The following is a 12237-nucleotide window of genomic DNA, read 5'->3' as shown; positions in this document are numbered from 1 at the left end:
GGTACTCGAAAGTTCATATTCAACGGTAAAGTCCTTACTTTTTCCAAGATATTTACTCGAGTAGCGACGATAATCAAAACGAATGAGAATGAAATGTATTATTTCGTTTAAACAGGAACGGAGTTTGTCCAAACTTCGTTACTTGATCAAATTTATAATACGTTAATTCCTTTCAATATTTAACAATGTCTATTACACGTCAAAAAGTTGAGAAAAGATCAGTTTCATTGTAAATATCGAATACCGCCCCTATTTAATTAGAAACAATATATATTTTATTTGACAAGATGTAAGTATTACAAATTCATTTTGTTTTTTAATTTCGTTTTAAATTTTCTTGTAAATATTTCGAACAACGTAATAAACAGGTTTGCACTCATCTCGCAATCCTTATTCGCTTCTAGTAACTGATACGTTTAATAGAACGTTACAATTAGTACATCTATTAGTCGATCTTTACTCATCAGAAAGTCTGCATTCATTCAAAGGTTTGCAGTCACCCAAGAGACCCTATTCACCCGAATACCTCTATTAAAACGTACTTTCGTCTGCCTAAGGATCTTATTTTAGGCGAAAGAGGTGTACAGCGGTTTACTACGTTGAAATTTGTAGATGGATAGATACTTTAAGTACTTGCTTGAAATATTGCATCGTTATATCTACTTTGGACTTTGATATATGGCTTTTTCAACAAAATTAAATATTAAAGGATTAAGTAATAATCGAACATGAAATAAAATTCTTATCTTATCGTTTCTGTCGGTATAAAAGTATAATCTCCGTGTAATTATCTTTCTTCGGCCTAATTTTCTAAATTGTTTGATCGATATTCCGCCAAATAATGTATCACAAAGTAAAAGTAGAAGTAAAAGTCTACAGCACAGGTGGTCGATATTTTGTTGCAATATAAGTTAGTCTCCCTATATTATCATCGATATTAATACAACCAATCGTCTAATACTTTTTTTCTAAAAGTTAACCACATTTTTTATCCTTGTATAGTCCTTGCTGATCCTTATGTACGTGACCATGATCGCCAATAATCCTCGCGATTAATCTTCTGGTCAAGGTTCTTTTTCTGTATCTTCTTATCTTAGATTATCAAGGACATATTTTCCACGTCCTTTATAACTCGCAGAATAATACCAGATCCATATTATCTCTCTGTTGAAATGGCAGACAGGTGCAAGTGTAGAAGAATGACAGGGTTTTTATTTCCTTGTTCGCAATGGAAGGACATCGCCGAGTTATTACACTTTTTAAAATAGCTACTGTCGTAGACAAACGTGTATTTTTCTGTAACGTACCGACGAAAAATTTGAAATAATTATGTGTTTCATAGAACATACGAACTTGGAAAGAAGCTAGCTTAGAGTTCTAAGCTAATTCCAATTTTAATTCTATATTTTGGAAGAGTAAGAGGATAGATTCTTGTTACTCTGTTTTTGTAAATACTTTTCTATAATAACAATAATAGTTTATTGAATTTCGACCTCACAGTCAAAAAATACGACCACAAGCGTGAAGCCACGGGCTTCCTCGTTCGATCTCCTTATTCATCCTTTCTACTTACGCTATTTTATATTTTTATATCTTAATTTTATATGGCAACTTATATTTTTATATACATGTATGTACATACATTTGATTTGTTTAATAGCAAAAAACGAATTTCCATAAATATCCACGATATAGAAATGAATAATTAAAAATGCAGAAAGAGGGCCGAGCGATTCGTGCACGTTTTTACAGTTTTCCGTAGCAATTTTTAGATAAATCACGAAAATTATCAACGCTGGTGCGAAAAGACGAAAGAAAAAATAAAAGAGGGCGCAATTAAAAGACGATTACGAAATTTCGTGGATCGAAGTACGGTTTACTTTGGGGTGCACACGAAATCTGACAAGTGTGAGGCGAATTTTAATCGAAGCCACCACCAGGGGAATCACGCCGAAACTGGCTTTCGTATTCCACGCAGGACTTAATCGATAAATTATCGGGAGATTCATGAAACCCCAGGCAGTTTTTCAATTCGCGTAATTCACCGATTGCTGCGACGACGGTGCTGTCGATGGAATACATAAAAATCGCGTTGCAACCATGGACAATACAAGGCGCGTTTGCTTTGCGTTTAACGCGTGCACGCAACACGGGTGAAATATCGGGAATTAAAATTCTGCAATTGGCACGCTCATTCCATTTGATGAGCATAATCAATGATTTGAGATGTAATGCTTTCGTTCATTAATACGCACTCCATTCTTTAACGATTCGTTTTCTTCGTGTTTTTATTTCATTCTTCCTATAGAGATATACATAGGCTGACGGAAGTACTCGTTCACCTGTGAAATTCCAGATACCTGTAGCATACTTATGCATGTATGTGTTATACAAAACATTTTGTATGTTATAGGGCACGAAAATGTATATATGAAAGAAGTTACAAGATATTTATGACGAATATATACTTCAACAAAATTACAAAATTATTCAAACAGTTAATTGTCCATTATATCGGTAGGTATTGATATTTAAATGATATTAATTGATTATCCTTGATATTATTTAATACTAATCATATGTTCAAGGCAGCGTTATATACTAACGTTTTATTAAACGTATGTTTGCAATAAACGCCTTGCAACTTGTACATATATCTCCAAATTGGCTTCAAATCTGAACACTATGCTTACAGTACATGGTGTGTCATTAGAGCGTTGACTCGTGAACGCAAGAGCAATTTTACCATGTAAATAAAAAGTTAAGTTACAATTACATTTTATTAGCACGCTTCTGAATATTCTACGTTTTAAATTAAAACATGTGGTTACTTAATTTTGTGCAGCCCGTTTGCACGCACCCACGCGTATATAAACTTTTATTAATATCCTAGTAATAAATCTACCGCATAAAAACCGCGATAAACAATTATTCTCGTTAAATTTCGCGTTACACTTTATAGTTATACGCTAACGTTTTACAATCAAGTTAAAGGTATTCGTAAACCGCGAAAGATTTGAAAGTATATTGGAAACCATATCAATTGTCAAACAAATACCTACAAATGGGAACGAAGCAGCGATTTAATTATAAATGTAAATTGATTAAATCGCTCAACAAATTTCTGTCTTACCTTGAACCGTTCCATCGACGATTCGTTCACCTCTTTTTTTTTCGCGAAATAGTATATCAATTTCTGTGCAACGAGTGGATCACCATTGGCCGCCAGTTTCGGTGCTTCGAAACAACAGCCTACCAGCAGTCGCTCCGTCGACAATTGATGTGTTAACAGTCAATTATTCTTGGCACGTGTCACAGAACGTCGATCGATCTCGTGCACATCATTCTCTACCCAACTTTTTTCACTTCGAAACCCACCCCCTTTGCAAACACTCATCGGCGATGCCACGCAACGATGAAATTGCATTTTGATTCGCTCTCTTTTCTGCCGGTTGTCGGATGCGCCACGTTAATTAAAATAATTGATAGCATCAGCTATCTTTGACCTTCGTACTCACTGCCATCGCCATAGCGTTTCGAGTTTTTTCGTTCTTTCTATTTTATTTGCGATAAATGGAAACGTACCTTCTTCATTTTATTAACACAAACGGCAGAATTAAAAATTTTTCAGGAACCGTATGACGATATTGATACACATATAGCAAGCTATATATCTGCAAACGTCTAGACCGATACATCTTTCCCTTTCTAATATTTTTTTCACATTTTATTATTCAAGAATTCGTTAAGAGTTTATAAAAGTTTCTAGAATTACATACATGTAGATACGTCCTTGACAGATATAAAAATCTCAGCAATTGTCGATAGTACAATTGAAGTCTCTTCTTACGTATGGCTTTTCCATTTCTCTGTGAATTTTAATTTGTCATTGTTATTTTTTACTTTTAAATCTTCCATAGTATTTAACGTTCCTTGGTTGCATTATTCTGTAAATGATTTTACAAATCAGATTCAAACTTAGCAGACTTCTTTCAATTTCTCGTGTCAGTTATTCAAAATTTACTCGATGATGTTTAAATCCGGAGATTGTGGTCGTCAGTACACAATTATTAATTCGTTATTTTTTCGTAGGAAATGTAAACTTTCGCAAGTCTTTTTCTACACATTTTTAAAATTGCAAATTTTATTTTATTTCGCATTTTGAATACATAACGTGGAGAAACGTCGCGTTTTATACGATACTAGCAGGCGTTCCAATATCTGGTATACGTTTATGAAAAAATATTACTCTCATTGCTTTCTACCAATCTCCCCTAAATTAATTTACGTCTCTGGGACACCCAATAGATACGTCCTGTCGCGGGCAGACTCGTTGTCGAATAAATGTTGGTAGTTGTCCTGGTATTTACACGGGCAACCAACGGTGTCCGGCCAGTTTGACTGTCCGATCGAATATTAAACTGCTTCGCGCGCAATTAGCTCGTTGATTAATGAAGGTGGAAATTAAATAGCGAAGCGATACACCGCACGCCCACGTTTCTTTAATTATTCTTGGTTATTAATTAAAGAGAACGTCACTCGTCCGCTTTTCTCGCTTCCTATCTTCAGCTGTCGTTTTATTATTTATCAAGATTATTTACTTTTAGACATTGCCGACCTTATGCATCTAAAATGCTTGCATTATAACGTCGAATATATAGCGTCGCTTTGAGTCTCGTAATTAATTACGGAAATCGTATCGGCTATTAGGAAACGCCGAGGTTTGGAATACATCGAAGAATTTACTTCGCGGTTAATATGATTACTCGACAATATTCGCAATATTCGCTGCGATGTCTGTTCTTTGCGATGAAATCATCGTTTCATATGCGTTTCCTGTTGCAATGTTTGAGGTAAAAGCAAGATGGTTATTAAATATCGATTGGGAAAGATATTTCTCTTATTTGTAGAAAGATTCGCGGGGTTGAAAAGCAGAGCAACAAGTATGGAATTGCAGTAGATACTCTCTTTATAGTCCACACGGTCTCATACCACGGCCATCTTTGTCTCCATTATTTACTTCTCAGATTTTATATATATACACTTTACATTGTAAAACGTACAACTAGTTCTACACCAAAATCTCTAACATCTTTCGAATCAACCTCTTATTTATATATCTACAAATGTCTTAAGTGTAAATAGAAGACAGGAATTTCGTCGAAAAACAGCATCTCAGGATCTTGATTTTTTAACTCGAAAGCTGAAATCGATTCTTTCGTAACTTTCCCTTTAAAATATGTAAAATATCCAACAGCCCACCAGAGATCTCCTCCAACGCTAAGCCTTAACTTGAAAGAATCGTACAGGACCTTTTCTTCTAAATCATACGCTGATACTCGTTGGATATAAAAGACTCGAGAAACGACGTTAGGAAGGTAGCCGTTTATCGTTAATAATGGAGCTTCGAGTTTAATTACTGTCGTTGGGCTAACTTCGTTCATTTATATGTTATCCTTCAAGCTATAAGAGCGTAGGATGGAACAAGACTAATTTGAAGGTGGAAACGACAGCCGCATCTGCGTTCCAGCCATTCGACGGAATGTCTTTATTACATAGCTGGTCCGGAGGTATTGCACGTTCAGGAATTTCTTCGTTTTTCCTGATAACGATGGCAGCAAACGGAATACCGGATGTTGTCGGAAGACATCGTTTGATAAGGGTATCGAAACCGACGCAATTAAGACGAAATATAATAAACTGGATAAAAACGACGACAGCGATTGCCGAGAGCAATTTCCAATCGTACTATCCTCGAAATGAAAGTTTTTAATTTAGCTAGTAGGTATTTATTTCGGTTGAAATATGATGCTATCGATCCTGTCTATTTCTACGGCGCGAACGCTCGTAAACTTTTATTATATTCAATTAACCAGCCGGCAGCGAAACATTCAATAAATATAATTACATTCCATTAATTTCATCCATCGTAGAGAATACGATGCGACGATCGTTATATTTCATCCAGTTTTCCCAATTTTCTTTCCTTTTTTCATTCAATTAAATTGATCACCACATCCCATTATTAGAATTTGACAATTGATCGACCATAATTCAATTACCCGACTTTCTCCCTTTCTCTGTCCCTTCGACTGTCTTCCGAATGATCAATCGGAATTTGTCTTATTTCCGTTTCAGCCGCTGCCCCATCCTTTCATCCTTCCATTAAAAGCGGCCTCTGCCTTTTTATATCTGCCGTTTTTCTCATCGCGAGAAGCGTTAATCAATCGCTGCTTCCCTTTCCGTTTCTTTCTCTTCTTCAAATTTCCTGTATAATTTTGTAAATTTTTCTACGTTTATAAAATTAATCAACGATAGTAAAGAAAAAAGGTATGAACGTCGTTAATTCTCTCGATTACCTTCATCTTTTTCCTAGAAAATTTCCGAAAAATCTTCGTTTTACGGTTTGCATATAATTCACATGCGTCTTTTAATCTCGCTCCTGTCGCTACATGTTATATTTTCTATTTTTTCTTTTTCTTTGTCGTTTCAACAGGCCAGACTTACTAACTCAGAATTTTTCGAAACGGACAGATGTTACCACGAGTAGGTATACACGGAGGAAGGCGGACTAATGAATATGCAGAGAAAAAAGAAGAGCATGGTAAGGAAACTTATATGGTCATGTGTGCCTGAATATATTTAACAAACGCCACGTGTGCAATATTTACTTTAAAAGCAACTCGAAAGGTGGTACACGTTAACGTGTTTTCCAGACGAACAGCGTTTAGTTTCACTTATATCTTTTCATCTTTTGCGTCTCTCGTTCGTATAACGGTTCTGAAAACTCTTAACGTTTGCTTTAACGTGAAAGCTTTTCCGTGGTTAGCACTCGTATCACAGTCGAAAGGTATCTTTGTATTCAGTTTAATTTGATTATTGCAAATTACTTCTTGATGTTCATAATTTTCTCTCGGTAATCTTTCAATGTTATATTTTCTGTGCAATAATAATAGCAATGATGTAAGTGTAACGCGAGTATGGGTGCAACGTATTGCATAAAGGTAATTACGAAACAAAATAGGAATTCCACTCAGCTATATATAATTTTAATAGAGTTTACGTTGGGTTATGATTAATGTTCTGGTTTATTTTGTTTTGTTTATGTTTAAGCTCGTCGTTTGAAAATGTCTGTAAATGGAAGCCATCGCAAAGCCAGAATGCAGGTGGAAATCAGGAATATTATGCATAATTGAAATAAAACAAATACGCTGTAAATTAATTATTTATAAATATCGAAATTCAAGCGATCTGGGATTCGAAGAGAATAAGATGAAAAAGGGACATAATCTTCGATACGTAAAATTCCTCGACGAATAGGATTTTGCACAGGAATTTTTTACTTTTCGTTAGGAATTTCGCTGCAGGTCGCGTTTTTAGAATTCTGTGCATCGCATTTTATTTGCAATTGTTTGGAGTTCAGGGATTCATGAAGATTCCACAGATACGAAGAATACCAGAGTTTTCAAGAATTCAAAGCACGAGTTTCTCAAAATCGTAAGTGTCCCAAGGTCCTTAGAATCGTAATGCGAGTCGCGAAGATGATCATCACTGACTTTCGCGAACAAGGAGGATCACCGTGGTTAAATTCCACGAATCCCAATGGCGTTCGTATCGAATCCTACGAGTCTGTGGTTGTCAGTATCGAATCCCACGAATTCGTGGTTGTCGGCACCGAATCTCACAAGTTCAGCTGGTTGTTTCCCCTCGGCTACGAGTCCCTCGTATATGTAGGATCTTATGACACGGAAATCATCCCTACGAATTTCCAAGCTTTAGATTCTTTACGAGAGTCGTAGTTTTAACTTTTCTTTTTTCGTTTGTCATGTAAGATGTATATTTTAAGTAATTTTATAGCGAAGGTCTTTCCTCGTAAGTTGCGTATTTTTTTGTTTAATTTGCAAAGCAAACGATAGATTTGAGGTAGACTATTGATGTATTGAAATATGTATTATTTATTCGAAATACGCTCATTTATACGATATTTAACTTTTCGTTGCACAATATTTACAGTATTTATATCTGCGTACTCGAATTATTGAAAAATAATATCGCTTTAGCTTGCGTTCTTGTTTTATTCAAACTCATTTATTTTTAATCAACATTTGCACTTGGTAACTTCACATTCAGTTGCTTCGATAAACAAACACCTTTTACCGATCGAAATATGTTAGTTGTTGTATGAACGTTGTTCGCCTTTTCGTGCGCACTATCAATGTTATAATGAATATCACGTTCTTCTCTAAGCGAATTTTTTTTTTATTTGGCTGAATTTTACAATCAATTCTCATTGAGAATTATAAGTAAATTTTTCTAGCATGGTACTATGTCGTGCTTAATAAGTGTTTATCGTGCGATTCTAGTTGGATCTAGTGCTTAAATCCAAAGCATAATGTCTTTTTGGCCTGCTGATCTGATCCGACAGTGTCAAGAAATTGAGTAACTAGTGGGTTTTGGTGGTTGTTAACTCTTATGTTATATCTATTACTGAATTTGGATATTTCTTCTTTGACTGTGGGTAGCTTGAGGTCGCGACATATTGTCTCATAACATACCAAGGTGCATCTATTAAGGATCTTAGAGATTTCGATCGGAATCGTTGAAGAAATTCTATGTTGGAATGTCCCCATAGTTGGATTCCATAGGTCCAAACAGGTTTTAATCTATAGGCGAATGATTTACACAATGTGAAATCTTTGTAACGACAAAACCTGTGTCTGGTAACGTAAAATAGTGCAAGAGAATTTCACGTTACATATTAATATGACGAAATAGTATACAGGTTTCTCTAGCGTTTGCTTCCGCAAGCGGCTCATGTTGACCGAAACGATAAAATTTTATTCGTGTCTGTGGTCGATATTGCGGCCGGTAACAGTAATTGTTAATACACACGATCTCCGTGTTGTAACAGGAATCTATTACACGCTATTGATCATCCGCATTCATGCAAATTTTCGTTTCTACTCATACGTGGGATTCGTTGTTTGATTAACCGCCAGTAGTTAACCCATAACTATATGATATTGTATTTTTCAGTGTATTAAACAGCGGTTAGAGGATGCGTGGATAACAACAATTACGATAAATGAACCTGGACCGTGATGACGAAGATATTTAGTTCTGCGGTAGCGTGTATGATTTCATTTAGCTATGTCAATTACCGGCGCGACGGTAATTAGAACTTTGCTATCTTTCTTTATATCAGGTATAAACGAGTCGAGCACTTTTCGATCTATGACCTTCGCAGTAAAAACGTTGATTACACTGTATTAACAATTCAATATGCAAAGTGTTTAAGCTACCAGCTTTCAGCGTTTCTTTTTTTCTTTTCTTTATTTTTTAACACAGATGTGTGAAAGAAGCGAAAAACAGAACAGAGTTTGAGGACATTTTTAAACCTACAATAGGATTCGATAGATTTTTTAAAATTTGTCGTGGTTTATCATTAGTATATCTTCAAATTGATATAGCTATTATTTTGTTTACACTATATGGCAATTTCGTAATTATATGATTATAGAAATGTGTTTAATAGCGCAAGATACATACAGTAGATTTTGAGTTACAGAATTATGAGAATTAGATAAATATTTTCAAAAATTGTATAACATCACGTTTATTAAATACACTGAGGAAATTCTACTATTTCAGGCACTAGAAGCTCTGCAGAAAAACCTTCCACATGTACGGAAAATCTATTCAAATCACCGTACTATGTACGAAAGATCTTGGAACTTTGCCTTTCTCCGTTGTTTTTTAGAAATTTATCACTTAAGAGGAAAAGGCTAGAGGCTATAACAACACTATGCATATCTTGTACAGTGAAACATCACCGTGTTCAACATTTGTCCTACCCGCTTAAAATGTATGCTATACATAAAACTTGCTCTACTCGAAATCTTCACATTCTGTTTAAATTTCTTACTTCGTCGGGCAATTTCGAAAATGCTCAAATCTCGTCGAATATCATACGATGTTATTCTCGACATTTCGTTGACCTGTTCCCAGTGATTCCACCGGATGTGTGGACCAGATTGTCCTTCAATAATAAAGTGACTGTCTGCAGTGAGAAGTGGACTTTCTATCCTCCTATCTTGCACCATTTTTCTTAATTTCAACGGCCGTGCTGCTTGCACTTGACATAATACACCATCATCGTACGCTCTTTCAACCCCTTAGCGGCCACGGCGTTTTAAATGACGAGGTAATAAATTGCATCAGTCGGTGGAACGACCGCTCGTAAAAGTTGGCAACAGCTTAATTAGAAGCGAACCGGTGAATTTGCGGTAAGTGATAAGGCGAAGGATACACGAGACGTTTGATCGGTCGGGTTTCGATCGAATCGTGCGTTATGATCGGGATAAAAATTGACTCGTCAATTTGAATTATCTTGTACCGGACGCAACACCGCAGTGAACTTCCTCCTTCGAATAATCATCGATACCGAAGAATCCATTCGCTCGCGGCATTGGTTCTAACCTTTGCCCGGCTATTTCTTCACTGCCACAGTTTCCAACGTCTACGTCGTATTTTTACTCGCTATATTATCTTCAGAGTGAAATCGTGATGTAACAAGTCGAAGAAATAGAAACGGCTACTCTAAGGGTGAAAAATTTGGAAAGCGAAATAAATTGAGTTGATGGAAAAGCACACGTTGGGTTCTACTGGTATTCAGCTGTGATTCGTTTATTCAGTTATATAATATCCGTTGTTTTCTACATTGCGACACACCTTTGAAAGCTTCGTCACGTGATTCCCATAGAAAGAAGTTGGCTTTGATGTAAAAAAGAATCAATATCTTTTCATTTAAATGATTGTAATCTGATGGTGTAAAATCTAGAGAATACGAGGGATGCAAAAGAAATTCAGGTAATTGTATCTGTATTTTTTGTTATATAACGTAGTTGGCCAAAAACAGACGCATATACTTACCACGTAAATTCAAAATATTAGCAGTACTTCTTATTGAAAACGAAGTGAAATTAATTCTACCGAAGATTATCGATCGCAATAATTCTCTGAGAGATTAGATTTTTCGACCTGAGCGCGTTACTGATTCAGATTTCCTGGAAATTCGTTTGTGGTTCCGGTGTTTTACCATTTCCCGTCAGCTTCCACTATGCAAGGAAACTTTAGTGCTAGCAAGATAACCAAGTGTTCGTGAACCGTGTACGTGTGAATCCTAATCCGACAGCAGCTGATGGTCAAACTCCTGTTAAGGGTACGCTCTTCGTCGCCTCACATACCTGACACGTCACGGTTATTGTGATTCCCACATACCAGGAAGTTACCAGTGTCTCTTCATCGCATAGCGTTACAAGCTCGTGTATATTACTTCAAACAGTGGTGTAGATAAAGGAAAATACTGGACTACGTATTATTATTAGACACGGTGTTGATGATATAAGACATGGCTTTGCAATAATAACCAGGGTGTTAAAACTAACAACGAAGTAACATAAAGTAACATTACGAATATAAAAGACACATTCATAAATAATACATTCGACTACGAAAGAATATATCCTAGATATTTCAAAATAATAAATAGAGTAAAAGAAGATGTAACGATTTAACCCAGGACAGTTCAGTACAGAATCCTTCTCTATCCTAGAAGTAATTTTATAGCAAAAAGTAAGTAGTATAAGTCAGTTTATCAATTCTCTGTAATAGAAACAAACACTACTAGATATAAATATTAGTACACATACTCGTTACGTTTATCAGAAAACTCCAACAAATATTATTTCCATTGGTACTATTATCGGTATTTCATTAGTATTTAGTATTATTATTTTGTCAGTATCAAAGCAGACGAGCGATTATAGTTCGACGTTGGTGCGTCAGCTTTAATACTACGCGTTCGCCCTTTTCCACGCGCGTTTCCCAAGATTTAGTCACGCTTTGTTCCCCCGTCAGGAATACAATATTTTCTTCGTATCAGTGTCAGTTAGATAAGGGAGGCACGACACGGGCAATTTCAAGGCTGTGGAACGCTAAAAGAGAGAAAGTAGGCGCTACGTTTGAAAAAGAAATGGAAGATCGTCGTTCGTTGAGTTTACTACTGGCATGCTGTCCCGATAAGGGTGAATGAATGAAAATGGGGCTAAGCAGCGCAGCCATAGCAGAGACCCAATTCATTCGGATAACTTTGCGCTCCTTTTGCCGCCAAAGTATTTTTAACGATTATTCCTACTCCCTCGCTTCTTGCCACTCGCGAAAGTAAGACAGACGACC

This window comes from Bombus pascuorum, chromosome 1 (assembly GCF_905332965.1).
Source record: "Bombus pascuorum chromosome 1, iyBomPasc1.1, whole genome shotgun sequence".
NCBI lineage: Eukaryota > Metazoa > Arthropoda > Insecta > Hymenoptera > Apidae > Bombus > Bombus pascuorum.
This window is presented reverse-complemented; position numbering follows the sequence as displayed.